Source organism: Rhinoderma darwinii, chromosome 10 (assembly GCF_050947455.1).
Source record: "Rhinoderma darwinii isolate aRhiDar2 chromosome 10, aRhiDar2.hap1, whole genome shotgun sequence".
NCBI lineage: Eukaryota > Metazoa > Chordata > Amphibia > Anura > Rhinodermatidae > Rhinoderma > Rhinoderma darwinii.
This window is the reverse complement of record NC_134696.1, coordinates 2,046,467-2,069,103: the sequence shown is the minus strand read 5'-3', so window position 1 is coordinate 2,069,103 and position 22,637 is coordinate 2,046,467. Positions and strand designations below refer to the sequence as shown.

Sequence of the window (22,637 nt, the reverse complement as noted above, 5' to 3'; positions counted from 1 at the left end):
CCAAGAAGACTGGAGGCCGATATCACTGCCAAAGGGGCTTCACCGGAGTAAAGGGTCTGAATACTTATGTCAATGCAAGTTTTTAGTTTTTCCTTTTCAATCTTTTCAATAAATTAGCAAAGAACTAACATTCTGTTTTCACTTTGTCATTATTGGGTATTGAGCGCAGAATAATGGGGAAAACTTGAATGTGTTTTTCTTTTAGCACAAGGATCAACGTAACAAATTGTGAAAAAGTGAAAGGATCTGAAGACTTTCCAAATGCATTATTTTTTTGTCAATTCTTTTTTTATTAGAAATTATTACAAATTTTAAAGGTGGTTCCAAAGGGGCAGGACATTTGTCTGCCAAATTGAAAATAACATGTCAACATTTTACACTATGAAGGCAAATGTCAAAAACAATGACATGTATGAAAACTATAAGAATGAAATCCTGCGCCCCCCACCACCCGTGGATCAGAAAAATAAAGATGGGGGGTAGGAAAAGAGATGAAAGTGGAAAAAACGAGGAGAGAAGGGAAAGAAGGAGAGGAAGAGATTAGTAAATCCCGTCATGGCTCCACAACTATGTCAAGAGAGCAATATATTCTGCAAAATTTTGGAAATCCATCCAGAGATGTCAGGTCTTGTAAAATTGATCATGATCATCTGAGAGAGAAGACGACAGGTTTTCCATGGTCATCAGGTCATTGACCTTCGATAACCAGAGTGAAACGGGAGATCTCTGCAGTTTCCACAATTGTATACACATCTTAGCAAATGCAATTAGATGAGTAAAGCCCCTATTACAGCGGCCGGTGCAGCGAGCACCGAACAACGAGATATGGCTGCTCGTATCCTCCTGTCACACGGAGCTATGGATGGGACGAGCAGTCTTTTCTCCGATCACTCGTCCCCATCCATTATCATCATGTCGGCAGCGCGTCTCCCTGTTTACACATGAAAACTATACGACCAGCAGATGATTGTTTGCTCGTTTATCTGCCGATCGCTGCCCTGTTTACACAGCGCAATGATCAGGAACGAGCGTTCTATGAACTAATTATCTGCCCGATGATCGCCTTAATAATTGAACGTTTGTATATCGGCATTGGAATCTCGCACTGATGGAAAAGGAACAATGCAGGGCCCGTTTCCACTGTTAAATCCGTAACTGTGCGGATAACCCGTGTCGCTGTCTCCCAGAAAGACGCCAGAACCTCACAAGACCAAAAAGTATGAAAAACACGTGCCCTCCTCAGAGTTCCATCTGCTACACATGGAGGATTCGTGTGGGAATAAAGCATGTACGCGGATACTGGATGGCATTATATCTGGTCGGCACATCTCACACACTATTCCATGTACTGCAGGTTACCCCCTGGGGCGGCCATCACAGTTTGTATTTTGCAGCTTTTGATTTGAAGTCGGTTGGAAACAAGTCCGGGGTAAGTGCTATAAAAAGCTGCAAATCATACAATTCTGAAGTCACAATTAAGAGGATTTGAGAATTAGCGTCGGGTTGTACATTTCTTGCAGATTATCTGTGTAGAGCTCTGATGAACGCACTGCATCAGAATGAAGATCGGCAGCTGGCCCGGAAAATCATCCAAGATATTCAGTCTTTAAAAGACGACTCAATGGCGCTTACATGACTTGTTACCAGACCGGTGTCTATAATGAGGCCACCAGAGACAAAGATCTGGAGACACAAAGCATGGACGCTGCAGAAAGACATGAGATAAAGAAATTATTTTCTTCTTAATCGGTTTTCACAATTTCATAGAATTCTCTGTAGTCTCAGTGACCTCTGATCCCCAAGTTACATGTTATATAGAGAGAATCTCCAGAAACAGCAGTGTCTTTGTACATACATTACACTTCTCCAGAGCTGCACTCACTATTCTGCTGGTGGAGTCACTGTGTACATACTTTACATTACTTATCCTGTACTGATCCTGAGTTACATCCTGTATTATACTCCAGAGCTGCACTCACTATTCTGCTGGTGGAGTCACTGTGTACATACATTACATTACTTATCCTGTACTGATCCTGAGTTACATCCTGTATTATACTCCAGAGCTGCACTCACTATTCTGCTGGTGGAGTCACTGTGTACATACATTACATATCCTGTACTGATCCTGAGTTACGTCCTGTATTATACTCCAGAGCTGCACTCACTATTCTGCTGGTGGAGTCACTGTGTACATACATTACATTACTTATTCTGTACCGATCCTGAGTTACATCCTGTATTATACTCCAGAGCTGCACTCACTATTCTGCTGGTGGAGTCACTGTGTACATACATTACATTACTTATCCTGTACTGATCCTGATTTACATCCTGTATTATACTCCAGAGCTGCACTCACTATTCTGCTGGTGGAGTCACTGTGTACATACTTTACATTACTTATCCTGTACCGATCCTGAGTTACATCCTGTATTATACTCCAGAGCTGCACTCACTATTCTGCTGGTGGAGTCACTGTGTACATACATTACATTACTTATCCTGTACTGATCCTGATTTACATCCTGTATTATACTCCAGAGCTGCACTCACTATTCTGCTGGTGGAGTCACTGTGTACATACTTTACATTACTTATCCTGTACTGATCCTGAGTTATATCCTGTATTATACTCCAGAGCTGCACTCACTATTCTGCTGGTGGAGTCACTGTGTACATACATTACATTACTTATTCTGTACCGATCCTGAGTTACATCCTGTATTATACTCCAGAGCTGCACTCACTATTCTGCTGGTGGAGTCACTGTGTACATACATTACATTACTTATCCTGTAGTGATCCTGAGTTACATCCTGTATTATACTCCAGAGCTGGACTCACTATTCTGCTGGGGGAGTCACTGTGTACATACATTACATTACTTATCCTGTACTGATCCTGAGTTATATCCTGTATTATACTCCAGAGCTGCACTCACTATTCTGCTGGAGGAGTCACTGTGTACATACATTACTTATCCTGTACTGATCCTGAGTTATATCCTGTATTATACTCCAGAGCTGCACTCACTATTCTGCTGGTGGTGTCACTGTGTACATACATTACATTACTTATCCTGTAGTGATCCTGAGTTACATCCTGTATTATACTCCAGAGCTGCACTCACTATTCTGCTGGTGGAGTCACTGTGTACATACATTATATTACTTATCCTGTACTGATCCTGAGTTACATCCTGCATTATACTCCAGAGCTGCACTCACTATTCTGCTGGTGGAGTCACTGTGTACATATATTACATTACTTATCCTGTACTGATCCTGAGTTATATCCTGTATTATACTCCAGAGCTGCACTCCCTATTCTGCTGGTGGAGTCACTGTGTACATACATTACATTACTTATCCTGTACTACATCCTGGATTATACTCCAGAGCTGCACTCACTGTTAAGCTGGTGGTTATTGGAGTCACTCCGCAAGCTTGTGGACACACACTCCCTAACAGGTTAGCCGAGATGGTGACATCATAGAACGCCAGCACCTCCAGTAACCAGGGATCCCAGAGCACTGAACCAGTTCTAGCGTCAGAGCAGCCATTATACGGATACAACAGGTAAGACGTTCGTATGTGACATGAGAATGGCAGAGAAGAGGGACACGTCCACCCTTGACTCCAGCGCTGCAGAAATCGTTTCTTCTAATTGGGAGTTCCATCTATAAGCAGCAATTCTCGTCATTCCTTAGCGGCAGCACGTGTTATAATGGTGCATTCTTCTTCATGTAGGGCAAACTACTGCTGTAGGAAATGCGATGTTGATACAGCAGTGATTGTAATTGCAAATTTATTTAATCCACTTCACGACAGAAAAACCACTCTAATGTTGCCGGTTATACAACGTCTGATTATGGTTCAGGGGCTTTTTATATGATTGCACGTTGCTGTAAGTGGATGAAAAAAAGCCGAACAGCAACTAGGTATTGAGCAATGAACAGCCAGGAACCAGGTCAGCATAGAGGAGCAGCAGGAAAGAGGCAGGTCAGCATAGAGGAGCAGCAGGAAAGAGGCAGGTCAGCATAGAGGAGCAGCAGGAAAGAGGCAGGTCAGCATAGAGGAGCAGCAGGAAAGAGGCAGGTCGACATAGAGGAGCAGCAGGAAAGAGGCAGGTCAGCATAGAGGAGCAGCAGGAAAGAGGCAGGTCAGCATAGAGGAGCAGCAGGAAAGAGGCAGGTCAGCATAGAAGAGCAGCAGGAAAGAGGCAGGTCGACATAGAGGAGCAGCAGGAAAGAGGCAGGTCAGCATAGAGGAGCAGCAGGAAAGAGGCAGGTCAGCATAGAGGAGCAGCAGGAAAGAGGCAGGTCAGCATAGAGGAGCAGCAGGAAAGAGGCAGGTCAGCATAGAAGAGCAGCAGGAAAGAGGCAGGTCAGCATAGAGGAGCAGCAGGAAAGAGGCAGGTCAGCATAGAGGAGCAGCAGGAAAGAGGCAGGTCAGCATAGAGGAGCAGCAGGAAAGAGGCAGGTCAGCATAGAAGAGCAGCAGGAAAGAGGCAGGTCAGCATAGAGGAGCAGCAGGAAAGAGGCAGGTCAGCATAGAGGAGCAGCAGGAAAGAGGCAGGTCAGCATAGAGGAGCAGCAGGAAAGAGGCAGGTCAGCATAGAGGAGCAGCAGGAAAGAGGCAGGTCAGCATAGAGGAGCAGCAGGAAAGAGGCAGGTCGTTGGAGGTGGTCCATCACAGCAGGACCGGCACCTTGTACCCAGTGTCACATGATCCCATAAAGAATTGCTGCATCTATATCAGCACAGCGACTTAAAAGGGTAACTAAACGTTCAACAAACTCGTGACATGTTAGAAGTTTTGATCGCTGGGGGTCCGAGCAGTGAGACCCCCACCAATCGCTAAAACGAAGAGGCAGAAGTCCTCGTGCGAGTGCTCAGCCGGTTAGTTTCTGTTTGGTTTCTTCCGGAAAGCTGATGTATCGGAGTGCGGGATCATAGACTTTCTATGGAGTCCGTACTCCGCTACATTGATTTCCCGGAAAAAGCCGAACAGAAACGAAGCGGCCGAGCGCTCACATGAGGACTTCTGCCTCTTCGTTTTAGCGATTGGTGGGGTCTCAGTGCTCGGACCCCCAGCGATCAAAACTTTTGACATGTCACTGTGACATGTCAGAAGTTTGTTGAATATTTAGTTACCCTTTAAAGAGGACCTGTCACTAGGAGTGAGTACTGAGAGTCATTAGTTTCATCTGATAGCTACGGTGTCTGAGTCCAGCGGTGTTTGCCCTGTACTTGTGCGTCCCCCCGTTGCTGAGCTATGGACCCCTCTTTATTTAGCAACAAACATGGAAATGACCCGGCGGCTAGCCAAGTGCATTTGGCCATCAGCGATTCTAAATGGGCGGAGCTACCACTGAGCCTCTGACCTATCAGCGTGAGGCGGTTTCCAAACGACAGTCCTAGACCAGCGTCATCGCTTAAGACCACGCTGGCTGAAGACGGACTCCGTGCAGAGGAAGGGGGCCAAACAAAAAACATGAAACGGTCCTGGTTGGTGGTATTAGGCCCATGAAAACGAGCCCCGGCCCAAGACCTGAGGGTCACCGAGCACCAAGTAGAGCCAGGACTATCTATAAAGGGGGCACTGCAGCACTTTATGCCATCTATATAAGCCGTATTTACCACTATGCTTGCAAACTAAGGATGAAACCTCCGACGGAACCCCGGAATGGAAAGCCAACGCCGATGTGAACAGGCCCTAAGATGCTGTTTTCACCTAGGGCAGCATATTCAGCTGACGGATCCGCTTAAAGATGTCATTCAATATACAGGGGGCAAATAGATTCTGACAGATTTCCTGCTGAACATATTTGGCTGTCGCCTGTATGGGGGGGGGGGGGGGCGGAATCAGAATTTCTATGAATGGCCAAGAGGAGAACGAGGTTTCATTGCATAAGGGTTAACAAGGTACAAACATGTAGCCCTCCTCTGCTTAAAGGGGTTTTCCGTAAGTCAAACATTGATGGCCCCTTCTTAGGAGGATCCAACTGCACTATTCAGCGGAACGAAGGGGCTGCGGCTCCTTGAAGGCCCCTTTAAGACGCCATTTTTTGTTTGGTATTTCGGCTTACTGTAAACCCATAAATACCTTATTACTCTTACAGCTGAGGGTCTGCTACAATTGAATCCACTATATGACTCCTGAACTAAACACTAAAAATGTTACCTTGACTGATCTAACAAACTGTTGAGAAATGGGACAGATTTGTGCTGCTGATGTATTTTGCTCACATAGGATTTGCTAACATAGAGTGCAGCTGTAGCAAACCCTCAACTGTGAGTAAGCAAGAATGTTTACATTCACTGGCAGCAATCAGAGATCTTAAAATGGTTCCAAATTACAATATAAAGTATTAGAAATCTGCCAAACTTTCCCTTATGCAATGATTAAACATAAAACCCTTCTTTTGATGCACCAGCCCCTCATTCTCCGGAATCTAAGTATGGACCCATGAGATTAGCTGCCCCTCGCTGCCAGCCGGCACTATGCCAGGCACCACAAGCTGATGAGAAGTGAGATCCCCCCTCCGCCAGTCTAATGTGGCATAAACAATGTGTGCCTGTCATTCTCAGTGGCAGTCACTGGTGCCAGCGTCCCCCCCCCGCACATTCCTGCCTCTGTAGAAAGGACGGTGGGATTTTCTCACAGATTATTCAGGACCTCAGACTCTATTAATCCATTCGCCTGGAGCGTATAAAGTTCTGCTTGTGGTAAGTATTCACACCCGGCGTGATCACACAAGGAATGAACGAAGAGCAAACCATGTGACCTCGCAGTGAGATCATGAGATCCGCCGGCTCATCCCGGACATTTCACTTGTTGTCATCACTTGGTGTAAATATGAGGCGGCTGCCGGGAAGAAACTTATTGTAGTTTTTAGATCATGCCGTTTCCTTGAATCGGTCTCCATCACGTTAATATTTGCCTAAGGCATGGGTGACGAAGTCCAAAATGTGAAAAATGGAATTTTTCAGAGAAATTCTCTCGGGTGAGAAGGTACCAAATCAGATTAGGACAATAAAGAGAAATTAAAAACTGCAAAAACCCTTACACTATTGAAGAAGCGTCCTCAGGGCGCCCCTATAAGTGACCGCAACGTGGCAGCAAGAGGAGCCCTTATATACAGCTCCAGCCACAGGACACTCATAATACAGGTAATAAAAATAAAAAAAACTATATTTCTCATTGTTGTGGGCCCCACCTCTTTGACCCAAACTTATCTTGAGAAAAAGCGTTCCCCCGGCCCCGTCCTCCGTCCTACCTGGCGAGGTGGCTACTGCATCCAGGTGGAGAATGACGGTAGTTACGGAGACAGTAGAGCGCGTGGGGGGGGGGGGGGTATCTCATAAAAGTCTTAGGCCTCACGCACACGGCCCTATTTTTGGTACTCAGTACAAGTCATTTTACGGTCGGGATTTGCGGATTCACCAATACTGGTAAATTGTTGTGGATCATCGAGTCTGGATGACACAACGAATGTGTTTTAGGGGACCTGTGGTTTAGCAGACTGCAAAACCAATACGGTCGTGTGCATGGGGGCATAGATGGGAATACACATTTCGGTGGGGATTTTCCTGGATTGGAGAATGCAACCACTGTGACAGCTCTGGTGGATAGCAGCAGGAAGAGCAGTCAGAGGCACAGGTGCTTGCCACCCACCGGAAGTCCCGGCCACCCAATGATGCGGTGCGTGATAGGAAAATTCTCACGTGTACCACAATTAGCACGCATGTCAAGGGTTCGTCACCTACGGGGTCGCAAAATACGATAATTACAGTGAAAACATGGGAGGAACTGGTCAGCTGGCAAAGAAACTCAGGAGCTACTAAAATATTTCAAATTGTAGAGAAGCAGAAACCCCTCCCCCGCTGTGAAGCCATGTGATCGCACGTGTAGTTGTAGATATGGCTGCCACATGAGGATGTATGTATGTTATACATACATATATAAAATCAGGACTATTCCTGACATTTACATATTCGTCCTCTGTTCACACTGGACTGCACGCACACGGTCATGAACGCTGTCAGTGAACATCTACACAAAAGACGCGCAATCATTTATCAGATTATCACACGTATCGCATCTCCTCCCGGAGTCTGAGCGCTGCCTGTCACCAAGATCACGGATAACGTCCCATGAATTAATACGTCCTGATCGGTTTCTCTGTTACACTTGGAAGAAACAGCCGAGAACGTGCGCAGGATCAAGACGAATCCTAATACTTGTTGGCAGGAAAATGAAGAGATGTTAAGATGATGAATAAAGGAGGACGCGGCGGGAAGCTACATCCAGCTTTTTGTTTCAGGCGAGATAATAATAACTTTCCCTTAAAAAATAAATTGAGAATAAAAGCCAGAGGCGTAAGGAGTGAGCGGCAGAGAAGTGTTTGATGGGAATCATCATGGACAACGGGTCGGAGACAATACGGCGGATCTACAGACAACAGGGACTCCCCGACACCCAGCGGGCAGAACACATTACAGGGGTTGTCCAATCTAATGGAAATAGAACTTAAAAGGCTCCTGTACAAACAAGTAACGCAGATCCGCAGACTATACATTAATATAACGCCCCAATAATCAATATCCCACTTGCTCCCCATTCACACACGACACTTCCTGTTATGCGGCACATCTGTCATGTGTTCGGATGAGTGGAGGTCACATGACAGGAAGTCCATGAGATTCGTCAGGTGATGCTACCGTGGCAACCCCAGAGCAAGCACAATATTCCAATGGCTGCAGTGAGAAGACATAGGACACTTCCCCAAGGAGCAGCACTCAACAATTCAGTCATCCAGAGTCTCGTCTAAAAGCAAAACCAGAATCTCAGGAGAATCAACAAAGTGCAGATTTGCATGGAGCAAAGTAACAAGAAGCAATTTACCACCGATGTTCATGACATTCTGACCGTACTGGTCACCCAGGTAAAAAGAGGACCACGAGGAGATGGAGAAAGACACAAGATCTGACAGATGAAACGATTAGCTGTATATATATCTATCTATATCTCATCAGCAGGTTCATAGTAACTTTCCTAATTATATATATTCGAGAAACACTTTATATATTTTGAGTTTCCCGGTAGGTGACAGGTCATATTTTATTAAAGCTTCTCGGAGATATATCCACAACACGGCGATTTTGTCCGATGGAAAACTTTACGTTTTGGTACCAATTTAATATCAGTTCTTATCTAAAAAGGAGCAGAATCTGTTATATTCACAATCACAATAGTAAAACTACATTTACATGAGGCGACAGAGCAGCAGCATTAGTGACTCCACCAGCAGAATAGGGAGTGCAGCTCTGGAGTATAATACAGGATGTAACTCAGGATCAGTACAGGATAAGTAATGTAATGTATGTACACAGTGACACCACCAGCAGAATAGTGAGTGCAGCTCTGGAGTATAATACAGGATATAACTCAGGATCAGTACAGGATAAGTAATGTATGTAAACAGTGACTCTACCAGCAGAATAGTGAGTGCAGCTCTGGAGTATAATACAGGGTATAACTCAGGATCAGTACAGGATAAGTAATGTAATATATGTACATAGTGACTCCACCAGCAGAATAGTGAGTGCAGCTCTGGAGTATAATACAGGATGTAACTCAGGATCAGTACAGGATAAGTAATGTAATGTATGTACACAGTGACCACCAGCAGAATAGTGAGTGCAGCTCTGGAGTATAATACAGGGTATAACTCAGGATCAGTACAGGATAAGTAATGTAATGTATGTACACAGTGACTCCACCAGCAGAATAGTGAGTGCAGCTCTGGAGTATAATACAGGGTATAACTCAGGATCAGTACAGGATAAGTAATGTATGTATGTACAAAGTGACTCCACCAGCAGAATAGTGAGTGCAGCTCTGGAGTATAATACAGGATGTAACTCAGGATCAGTACAGGATAAGTAATGTAATGTATGTACACAGTGACTCCACCAGCAGAATAGTGAGTGCAGCTCTGGAGTATAATACAGGATGTAACTCAGGATCAGTACAGGAGAAGTAATGTATGTATACAGTGACTCCACCAGCAGAATAGTGAGTGCAGCTCTGGGGTATAATACAGGATGTAACTCAGGATCAGTGCAGGATAAGTAATGTAATGTATGTACACAGTGACTCCACCAGCAGAATAGTGAGTGCAGCTCTGGAGTATAATACAGGATGTAACTCAGGATCAGTACAGGATAAGTAATGTAATGTATGTACACAGTGACTCCACCAGCAGAATAGTGAGTGCAGCTCTGGAGTATAATACAGGATGTAACTCAGGATCAGTACAGGATAAGTAATGTAATGTAGGTACACAGTGACTCCACCAGCAGAATAGTGAGTGCAGCTCTGGAGTATAATACAGGATATAACTCAGGATCAGTACAGGATAAGTAATGTATGTACACAGTGACTCCACCAGCAGAATAGTGAGTGCAGCTCTGGAGTATAATACAGGATGTAACTCAGGATCAGTACAGGATAAGTAATGTAATGTATGTACACAGTGACTCCCCCAGCAGAATAGTGAGTGCAGCTCTGGAGTATAATACAGGATGCAACTCAGGATCAGTACAGGATAAGTAATGTAATGTATGTACACAGTGACTCCACCAGCAGAATAGTGAGTGCAGCTCTGGAGTATAATACAGGATGTAACCCGGGATCAGTACAGGATAAGTAATGTAATGTATGTACACAGTGACTCCACCAGCAGAATAGTGAGTGCAGCTCTGGAGTATAATACAGGATGTAACTCAGGATCAGTACAGGATAAGTAATGTAATGTATGTACACAGTGACTCCACCAGCAGAATAGTGAGTGCAGCTCTGGAGTATAATACAGGATGTAACTCAGGATCAGTACAGGATAAGTAACATCAATATTTACAAGGTTACTAAAGTGGAGATCAAAGGTGATTTAACCTAACGTCTGGCCCCGGGACAGACACAGATATACTCTGCAAGAACAGTATATGGGCCTCCTGATCTCCAATATCTAATCATAAATCACTCTTATTTCTTTCTAACAATCAATCACAGATTCACAGATCTTTAGCTCAGGCATTTACATGCAATCTAATAGACAGGAGGGCTGTTTTTGGTGGAGCCCCTTACCTACTGGGAATTGTGCTGCTGCACAGGTTGCACCAATGCTATGTCCGTCCCCGGTCCGGCGTACACTAAGGAGAACTAATAGGAGTAGGAACAGGCTGGACTCCTCCTTCACTCGGTCAATGTAGAACGACTGAACCGTATACAGAACATATGAAGCGTTGCTTATTTCCAGCAGCTGTCCAATTAGTTTGATTGTCACTCTATGCAAATCTCATCAAGTAAAGATCTTTGAATGGCGGCTTCCTGGGCTCGCTCGTGATGCCAGCTACTCACACTTCTCTTGTTATTTTTCTGGGAAATGCAAAAAAAAAAAAAGAGACTTTTTAAAACAAAAACGTGGTTTCCAGCAACAAGTCCTTGAGTCGTCTTCTTCAGTCAAATTGTTACGGTTCAGACGTAACGTAGAATATATAATGTGTCATCCAGCTCTCCCGGGAACAGACATGACTAAGAAGCAAATAAAAAGATTATATAAAACAGCTCAGCGGAAGACAACGACTCAAGAACTTGTATTTATTGGCGATTTTAGAAAAAAAATTAGAACGGAGAGACTCCACTGACTCTGCCGCAACGAAAAGGGTAATGAAATGCGCCAAACAGGCCGCGCACTGGTCATGCATGTAGGGAGCAGAGTTACACTATATGGAACGATAATGTAATGTGAAGTCAGAGCATGAAATGTAAATGAATTCATGTCTGGAAGCAGCCGCTGCAGAGGGAGGAGCGCAGAGGATTTCAGCTGTGGGAGAACAAGAGACAAATGAGGCAAAAAAACAAAAAAAAAGAAGACTCTGGAACAGAATGAGAGCCAAGACTAGGATTAAGACAGCGAGCCAAGGAAAGTCCAAGAGGAGCGGCCGATATCTGAGGTCCAGGGGCGGCCGATATCACTGCATGGCGTGTTGATTGAAATGGCCACCAATACGGTTCCCATGGGGGTTGTTACTCAGGTTTTCAAGTCTCCTTATTGGCAAGTCTACCAAATTATGAGGCAGGTTTTCCGAGCAAATGCCTGGGAAAGCTGGGTGACAACCCCTTGGGAAGCTGTAATGGTGGCCATATTAAGTTGACGAAATGGTACCAAAGATATGCAGACGTTTGGTCACCTGTGAATGTGACTTTGATTTGACTTTTTGGCTAGTTATGAACCTGGATAAACTTTGTTACCGCTACGTATCTTCATGTACCTCCGGCACAGTCGCCTCCGACATTAAGCTTCACTTTACAGTAAGAGGGAAAATCAAACACATTATAATAACGCAATTCAATATCCAACTGCCGACACTGAGGGCCGATGCACCGGATACGCTCGGCATGGATGGGATTGGGAGGGAGGATATCAGATGAAATCAGCAACGTTCCCGTTACGAGGTATCTTCAGCCTGTGCGCCTTCCCTGACCCTGAAACGTGCAGCCGGCAGGGAAGAGGATTTCGATAAGAACATTATAAATTCTCTATTGTTCTCATTGGCACGATCCTACACTCCTGCATCACTCACAGAAACACCGAGGACTGTGATTCAGCAGATGAGGGGCGTCAATCCACCGCCGAGCTCAGAACGTCGGCTCCAAAAGCCAAAGTCCGACCCTGGGACCCTCAATGTGGGTGATATGTAATGTCAGTGAACAGCAGACTGGACGTATTCTCAATGGCCCAGCGGTTGGTTGGATTCCCACTATGTATCTGGTTTATTTCTTTTTTTGCTCAGGAAAAACCCCAGACCTGGTTATTACGAAATCCCACTGCTGTGAATACCTGCACGCTGCTGGAGCCGCTGCCTTTTAGTAGAAGGGTGTCATGAAAACTGCATAAAAATCCCATGATGGTGTCCTACATGTGGTGCTGCCATGTGGTCTCAAGAGAAGCAGAGCCATTTCCAAAAAACACTTCCAACAAAAAAAAAGCAATTGTTCACCGGCTGCGTAAAGTTGCGCCAATACCTCGTGTATCAGACTAGAATTGTCTCCGTGCTGCGCCACGGCCTTAGACATTTACCTGCCCACTGACTGCTCCCCCTCCAGCATCGGGGTCACACAGGAGCCAAGAATCTACTGCGGAGGGGTCTAAAAATCAAGACCTGAACATTCCCTCCTACAGGTCCCGATCCTTCAATGTGTCTTCTGCTGAAAGTTTAAATACACTCCAAACCTGAAAAGTAGGACTGCAGATCACCAGTCGTCGCTCCCCCCTCACCAAATCCCAATGCCGGGACTCCAGGAGATAAACGCTGCTCTTCTGCAGGGTCCTCACACGATGTAGCGCTAACTTTATAACCATCGCATGATCATCTTTCATGTGCTGCCGGTCTTTAGTCCTGTTCCCGCCGGGGACACAGAGAGGACAAGGGGATGGTTTCTGCCACCGCAGCGGTTTTTCTTAGTATTGGTGACCACCTTGTTCCCTCTTTGTCACAGAGCTGCCTATGGGCAACTAAATCAGATATACAATGTGGGCCCAACAAACAGCTCCCCATATCACAGCTCCCCAAAAAAGAATGGGAATTACAGAAGAGTATGAGCAGCAGGGCCACTGAGATCCCAGATACCAAACATCTGACGACTAGGACCTATGAGCTGTTTCTTAGGACAACCTCGCAGGCAAGAAGGCCGACACGCCAATGATTGCCGACACGACCAAAGGAACAGATAAACAGAATCCCATGATGATTTGGTCTTGTGATTGTGCCACAAAGTTTTGCAAAATTCATCCTTTTAGCCATCTGGGTGCAGGAACCAGACAACTGCCAGCGCCATGATCGGACACGGTTTGCAAATTCACAAAATTGGGGCCAAGTGACCAAATAAAGGCGACATATGCAGATGGATGGTGACTGACACGTACCAGGCCGTCTATGGAGGTGGAAACATAAAATACCTCTATAGGGAATGGTCCTGTATATACTGTGTAATATTTAAGACGTGTCCCAGATTTTTTAGAAGATGTTTGAGACCCATCAGAAGAATTCTCGTCCGGATCGACAGCTCCTCACATAGACAAGTGCGTCTTATAAAAGGTCAAAACTGTCTGTACCTTTCATGTGAAAGAAACAGAAGCTTCCCGGGAGCGCTGTCCTAGAAACTCTCCGGAACGCAGTCATGTGGAGGCTGATCAGAAGCGGACAGGTAGAAATATCCAATTAATTAAGACGGTTCCTGTGGGAGACGCTGAATGAGAGCAGAGCGAGAGGAGACGGGATCCGGAACATCGGTAGTGCCGGCCTGCGGTCACGGATGACCTGCAGCAAAGACCCAGGCACGGCGGACAGTCCGAGAGGCCAAATCCAAATGAATGTCATGAAATAAAAGTATTCGACCTCAGAACAATGACAGACAAGACGGGATATAGAGTCCAGGGTAACGCAGGAAAGCGAATGCTCCGCGATCTCCCCACTTCCTGCTGTAACAACGTGCGGTTATTATAGGTCTTTCTGCGCGCCCGCGCCAATGATCCCTATTCAGGTCCATGAGGGTAGAAGTGACACGCAGTCCGGAAATGTGGACTATAAAGTGTATACAGAGAACTCCCGAACACCATCGGGTTATAAATGGCGCTGCCTCGAGTCCTGACGCCCAGTGTGAAAAGTTCTGACACAGCGGGATCTTCAGTATAAGGCCGGACTCACACGGGCGTGGTCAGTCCGTGATATACAGTCCGCAGGTCGGCCGCATTTCCCGGACTGAGCACACTGCAGGGAGCCGGGCTCCTAGCGCCAAAGTTATCTATGATGCTAGAAGTCGCTGCCTCTCCGCGGAACTACTGCCCCGTACTGAAAACATGATTACAGGACAGGACAGTTGCCCCGCAGCGAGGCAGCGACTTCTAGCGTCAAAGAACGATGACAATAAGAGCCCGGCTCCCTGCAGTGTGCGGAGTCCGGGAAACGCGGCCGACCTGCGGACTGTAGATCACGGACTGACCACGCTCGTGTGAATCCAGCCTTATTAGATGAACTTTTGTACATTGTTTCGTGGCGGCGTTTTACTCGCTGAGCTGAGTCTGCGGGAAGTTGCGTCAGGGATTTCCTGGTAGTAATTGTGTCATACACGGACGCGTCTGTTTATAGGCAGCAGGAAGTGAACGGCTCTGAATGAATGACGGCGTTCTGTGGCGCAATCACATGACGGGAGGGGCAGCATTCCAACACGGCTAATCAGCATTATACTAGAGGTCACCGATCAGACGTATTGTGTAAATAAGAGATAATCATTGTATACGAATGCTGCCGTTTTCTCATTCAATTCCTCATCACTTTCAAGATCTCTGCTTGCATGCATTTTTTTTAAGCCAAAACCGGACTTGGATCCAGGAGATCAGACCTATAAAGCCTTCCATTATATATTTCTTCTGTTATAGCTTAAAAAATACATGCAGATCTGCACTGTCTGCACAAGGCCTTAGGTTAGATTCTCACCAGACAGAAACGCCGCAGGAAAACATGTTGCGTGCGGATTTTGCGGCACATTTAACCCCTTCTACATTGAAAAGGGTGAAATCTGCAGATCCAGGACAGAATGAGCGCGCTCTGATTTCCATTCATATAACGTTTAGTATCGTGTGGAGATTTGTTAAAATCTCATCCCCGCGGCTCGTCCCCTGTGAATCCATTTCTCACATATGTAAACTGGCCGGACTTATTAGGCCGGGTTCACACTGAGTTTTTTTGCAGGTGGAAAATCTGACTCAAAATTAAGTTTGGAATTTTGAGGCAGATTTTGCTCTGCCTGCACGCTGCGAAAATTTAGCGCCATTGAACGCCGCAGGCAAAAAACACTGCAAAATACGCTTTTTCTGCCTCCCATTGAGGTCAGAGGCGTAGGGCATGTCTCTTCTTTTTCCCGCGAGACGGTTTATCCGCTCACGGGAAAAAAAACCGCCTCCGCCTCCCATTGAAATCAATGGGAGGCATTTTCGGCTGTTTTTTGGCGCGTTTTCCGCGTCAAAAAACTCAGTGTGAACTCCCCCTTATAGTAATGGAAACTTCCACCCTCCCCACATCCCTCCTATTGTACGTATTTTTATATCTATGCGACGTCGCCGCTCGCCATTCTCCGCTCATTTATTAGTAAGTCCTGTCCATTCACTTCTATTGGATGAGGCCTGTACGGGCGCAGTCACACCTGCCGTATTTGCTTTGTATTTCCGCAGTGTAAAAATACATTACATTGTAATTCTAGGGGAAAATATAACACGACACAAACGGAGAAATCTGTCTGATCTGCGGAGTATTTCTCCCATAGGACATTATACAGTTTACTCTAGCAGATTTTTACGCCACGGAAATAGAAGACAAATATGCCACGTGTGACTGCACCCTGATACTTTGCAGCGCCTATCTGGCAGTATGGGGGCAGCGTGGCCGCAGAGCTCTGTAGTCATGAGACCTGTGTCCCCCGCCGTGGAGGGAGCGCCTCGTATTACGTACTAATGACTGCTGCCACTTCCCTGTAATGTAAGACGCTCGTTCATAATTTACAGCCGTTATCCATTCCCAGCCCAGGGGTCAGCAGTGCATGCACCAAAACTACCGCCGGGAAAGACGGGACTAAAGCATCTTTGGCTCTAAGGCTGGGTTCACACGAGCACATTAACGTCCGTAATGGACGGACGTATTTCGGGCAGAAGTCCCGGACCAAACTCAGTGCAGGGAGCCGGGCTCCTAGCATCATAGTTATGTACGATGCTAGGAGTCCCTGCCTCGCTGCAGGACAACTGTCCCGTACTGTAATCATGTTTTCAGTACGGGACAGAAGTCCCACGGAGAGGCAGGGACTCCTAGCGTCGTACATAACTATGATGCTAGGAGCCCGGCTCCCTGCACTGAGTTCGGTCCGGGACTTCCGCCCGAAATACGTCCGTCCATTATGGACGTTAATGTGCTCGTGTGAACCCAGCCTTACAGGGACCTCTCTTTTACGGGATGACAGGTGAGTGCGGCCGGACCTCTCGCTGCTCGGGAGTATAACAAGATTCTAAACATTTACCAGCCGCGACCTCGCAGTATCCTGGACGGACCGCGACTGGGCTGAATCACGTAATCTCCGGGGCGGTCGGACTGCAGCCCCTCATTCACACATAAACCCCTGACCATCTCGTCACTGAGGGGGAATTAACCCAAATCAATGCACAAACCGTATCCAGGTGACACCGGGACTCCACACAAACCAGAGACAGTCTCCCTAACAGTTCATGTCATTCATAAAACATTGAAGATTTGTAGACGACGCCGGCAGCGACTGTAATTAGAGGCAATTATCACTAGCAGAGGTGCGAGTATCCCGCGTCACACGTCATCAGGGGGTCCACAAAGGGGCTTTTCCTTCATTAGAAATGAGAACGCATGCTCTACGTGTAGCAGATATTACACATGGAAACCTGATGAGATCCTACAGAAGAAAACGGCCATAGCGTGAAAGAGGGACCGGTCATCGCTACCCACCAATACATTAATAGTTAGATGGAGCAGATCCCTTAATGAGGCCCCCACGTCAGACAGGCCACGGAATCAGAGACCACGGCTGACGTGTAGAATCTATCAGCTATAAGACCAGGTGAGATGGAGACTGTAGCGCTGCTGATGGACGTTTACTCTGGAGTGACAGCTGCAGGCCACAGCATTACATACAACCCCCCGCTCTCATCTGGAGCGTCAGCAGCGCTGCCAAAAGCCTCAGCGCGGTCCTGGCCTACGAGGGTCTCACACAGGGCTGTTTTGGCGGCAGGTGAAGGGATTTCTGCAGGATTAATTCAGATGAATAGGACAGTCGCAGAATCCACCCCAAGAAGCACATAATTCACTGTAAATCCACTGCCCAAAGAACAAGGGCGCATATGTCCCCCACCACGTTTATGAAAGGCCTTCACTACTTTTCATCTTGCTCTGTGAAATATTTAAAAAAGAATCATCAAAAAAAAAAACATAGGAAACTCCTCAGAACGGCCGCGGCAGAATTGTCACGAATACCAGCCATGGCAAAGCGTAAGGAAGGGAAGCGCGTCCAGCGCGACACCTCTGTCCGTGGCCTGAGGTCGGTGTGGACGGAGCGGTTCTCATATGAATAGTGGCGCGGTGCTGAGCAGTACAGCAGTATGGGCGTTTAGTGTAACGTGCGCCACATTGCAGGCCAATCAAGGAACGCAGCTCCGGTTTACCTGGTGTGGCTCACCGCCATTATTTGATGCAGGAAAGCGGCGGAAATGTTTTGTAAACCTATAATTTACCCATCAGCAGCCGCACACACAGCACAACGTCTCATATACCAGGTCAGCTCACCCTGTAATAAACACCGGAGACGACAGCGTTGCTGTAAATTATATCACCATATGGAAAAAAAATGGGGAGCTCTGCTCCCTATAAAACCGAGAGCCCCCCAGTGATCAGCCAGGACTGACGGGGAGGGGTACCGGGCTGGTGATCCAATGCGGAGGAGGCGGTAGGGGCCGCCCGGGGCCGTCTCTCTGCCAGCCTGATCAATATCTGTTTAGCAATGAGGAGGATGAAGCTTTGCTGCTGTAAAGAGGCTTTTAACAGTCAATGCAAGTAAATGAGCGGTCAACAGAACGCAGCTCTGAGGTCAGTGAAGCGAGGACGCGCCGCAGCAATTAAACGCTCACTAAACGATGTTCTGGAAGCAAAAAATAGGACATCAGCAAAAGCGGAAGCCGAATCCCTGCCAAGAAGCAGCTTTTATGTCCTGGCTCCGCGTCTCTGTAGAGGGCTCTCCACAATAATAAAATCTTTTTTTTTTTTTGTCCTCAGGAGATTAGAGTGAGAACGTGACACACCGGCCCCTCCCGGTTTCAGACGTAATTCGGGCCGTTTACGCCTCGAATTCCGCCTGAAAAAACAGCACCATTACATCTCCAAACATCTGCCCGTTGCTTGCAATGGAATTTACGATGTTCTGTTCCCACGAGGCGTAACTTTACGCATCGTTTGCAAAATACGGCGCGTAAAAAGACGCCGCGTCAAAAGAAGTGCAGGTCATATTTCTTGGGACCTTTTTGTAGCCGTTTTTCATTGACCCCTTTCAGGCGAAAACAGCTCCTGATTTTCAGACGTTTTTTTAAGCCACTCGCGATTTTCGCTGCGTCCTGCACTTCTATTGACGAGCCGTCATTTTACGGCCCGTATTTTGACAGCAAAATAAAGGCTCGTGGGAACAGAACATCGTAATTCCCATTGAAAGAAATGGGCAGATGTTTGTAGGCGTATTAGGGGCATTTTTTCAGGCGTAATTCAAGGCGTGTGAACATACCGAGGCTTCACCTGTCTGATGCTCCGTGCTTTATATCACAAGCTCACTGGACACCCATGTGATCACACCACTGGCAATATCCTGGATGTCTTATCTGGTCCCCAAACTATTACTAAAAAAATCTTCAAAAGTCCCTGAGGAAAACTGGGCAGAGGAAGAGATCAGTGCAAGAGCACAGGAAAAATCACCTGTACAGGGTCACTGCTCCCCCTAATTTCCTGCTGCTTCCTTGCTCCCCCTACGTCACCGCTGCTTCCTAGCTCCCCCTACGTCACCGCTGCTTCCTTGCTCCCCTACGTCACCGCTGCTTCCTTGCTCCCCCTACGTCACCGCTGCCTCGCTGCCTCCCTGCTCCCCCTACGTCACCGCTGCCTTCCTGCTCCCCCTACGTCACCGCTGCCTCCCTGCTCCCCCTACGTCACCGCTGCCTCCCTGCTCCCCCTACGTCACCGCTGCCTCCCTGCTCCCCCTACGTCACCGCTGCCTCCCTGCTCCCACTACGTCACCGCTGCCTCCCTGCTCCCACAACGTCATCGCTGCCTCCCTGCTCCCCCTACGTCACCGCTGCCTCCCTGCTCCCCCTACGTCACCGCTGCCTCCCTGCTCCCACAACGTCACCGCTGCCTCCCTGCTCCCACAACGTCACCGCTGCCTCCCTGCTCCCCCTACGTCACCGCTGCCTCCCTGCTCCCCCTACGTCACCGCTGCCTCCCTGCTCCCCCTACGTCGCCGCTACCTCCCTGCTCCCCCTACGTCGCCGCTGCCTCCCTGCTCCCCCTACGTCACCGCTGCCTCCTTGCTCCCCCTACGTCACCGCTGCCTCCTTGCTCCCCCTACGTCACCGCTGCCTCCTTGCTCCCCCTATGTCACCGCTGCCTCCCTGCTCCCCCTATGTCACCGCTGCCTCCCTGCTCCCCCTACGTCACCGCTGCCTCCCTGCTCCCCCACTATCCAAGATGTCTGGAAATAAATGATTCTCCTATGAGCACCGAACCTGAATGCAGAAGGTGGACGGGCTTAACCCTCTCCACTCCAGAAGAGCCTGGCCCAGCTGCACGGTCTCATCTGTCACTGTGTGTACGTCGTCCTCCTCCTCTGCCTCTGTCCAGAGTGCTGCATTCTGATGCTGCTGCTACCGGAGAGGCTTTATTATTGGATCTCAATGCATTTCATTGAGAGGAAGTGAAAAGAGCCTGGAAGAGGCTTTACAAGAGAAAACAGATATGACGGAGGGGGAGCACATTACAATGGGGTCTGGAGAGGAGGGAGGTCAGGTCAGCCAAGAAGCAAAGAAAGACGAAGGTTCCCACAAACTGTGACTATGGAGCACGATGAGTCGGAAAACACGGAGGGGGTGGGGGCCTCGGGAAAGGGGAGCCCTAGCCTTAACCAAGCTTCAGAAATCAAGAGGCCCAGCTCTGAATGTGACTGATGTTCTGCAACATTTACTACACCACAACGACTGTCGGGCAGGATCCTCCAACACATAGAACGGGCACCAACATCTCACACATCCGGCAGTAAATTATGCACCATTGCTGCTAAAAGGAGTAATCCATTGTGTCATAGCTAGAAGGGGTGCGGAGGCTGAAACTACGGGGGCACAGAGGTCACACATAGGAGGACAGAAGTGATTGTACTCACACACAAGATCTCATTCTAAATTCAAATCTTATCCCCAAAAAGCGTAACTGATCAGTGTCTGAATGAGAGCCCGGCCCGGACACTACAGGTGACTGATCAGTGTGCAGAGGAGACCCCGGCCCTGACACTACAGGTGACTGATCAGTGTGCGGAGGAGAGACCCCGGCCCTGACACACCTAGGTGACTGATCAGTGTGCGGAGGAGAGACCCCGGCCCTGACACTACAGGTGACTGATCAGTGTGCGGAGGAGAGACCCCGGCCCTGACACTAAAGGTGACTGATCAGTGTGCGGAGGAGAGACCCCGGCCCTGACACTACAGGTGACCGATCAGTGTACGGAGGAGAGACCCCGGCCCTGACACTACAGGTGACCGATCAGTGTGCGGAGGAGAGACCCCGGCCCTGACACTACAGGTGACTGATCAGTGTGCGGAGGAGAGACCCCGGCCCTGACACTACAGGTGACCGATCAGTGTGCGGAGGAGAGACCCCGGCCCTGACACTACAGGTGACCGATCAGTGTGCGGAGGAGACCCCGGCCCTGACACTACAGGTGACTGATCAGTGTGCGGAGGAGAGACCCCGGCCCTGACACTACAGGTGACCGATCAGTGTGCGGAGGAGAGACCCCGGCCCTGACACTACAGGTGACTGATCAGTGTGCGGAGGAGACCCCGGCCCTAACACTACAGGTGACTGATCAGTGTGCGGAGGAGACCCCGGCCCTAACACTACAGGTGACTGATCAGTGTGCAGAGGAGACCCCGGCCCTGACACTACAGGTGACTGATCAGTGTGCGGAGGAGAGACCCCGGCCCTGACACTACAGGTGACTAATCAGTGTGCGGAGGAGACCCCGGCCCTGACACTACAGGTGACCGATCAGTGTGCGGAGGAGAGACCCCGGCCCTGACACTACAGGTGACCGATCAGTGTGCGGAGGAGAGACCCCGGCCCTGACACTACAGGTGACCGATCAGTGTGCGGAGGAGAGACCCCGGCCCTGACACTACAGGTGATTGATCAGTGTGCAGAGGAGACCCCGGCCCTGACACTACAGGTGATTGATCAGTGTGCGGAGGAGAGACCCCGGCCCTGACACTACAGGTGACCGATCAGTGTGCGGAGGAGAGACCCCGGCCCTGACACTACAGGTGACTAATCAGTGTGCGGAGGAGACCCCGGCCCTGACACTACAGGTGACTGATCAGTGTGCGGAGGAGACCCCGGCCCTGACACTACAGGTGACTAATCAGTGTGCGGAGGAGACCCCGGCCCTGACACTACAGGTGACCGATCAGTGAACATTGTATCTGACATGCTGAGGCCACAGAACTCACTGTTACCGTGTACACACTAGGGTTGCACGATGCATAAAAATCTCGATACTACTTCGATGTTGTGCACCCGCAGACGATTCAACACGGTGAATTCATGTTTTTCGATACTAAGCTGTGCGGCCGGACAGCTTAGTATTGTAATACATGAACTTATTTAGGGACGAGATGCAGCCGGAGTTGCACTAATGAGTTGCGGCCCTGAAGACAGAGAACATGACGCGCGCACTACAGAACACCCC

At 48.2% G+C, this 22,637-nt stretch overlaps 1 protein-coding gene across 9 annotated transcripts in view; it reads right to left on the bottom strand.

Annotated features, from left to right (window-relative positions):
- ARHGAP32 (Rho GTPase activating protein 32) overlaps positions 1-22,637 on the bottom strand; it is a 523,871-nt gene that overhangs the window by 200,679 nt on the left and 300,555 nt on the right. For 2 of the 9 annotated variants that reach the window (XM_075839132.1, XM_075839134.1), the window contains exon 2: positions 11,157-11,447. The exons of 6 other annotated variants lie outside the window; for them this stretch is intronic. The gene's annotated coding sequence lies outside the window, so the exon portion shown is untranslated. Of the gene's footprint in view, positions 1-11,156; positions 11,448-20,406; positions 20,468-22,637 lie in introns of those variants that run through there. One more of the 9 variants, XM_075839135.1, reaches the window with a different exon arrangement.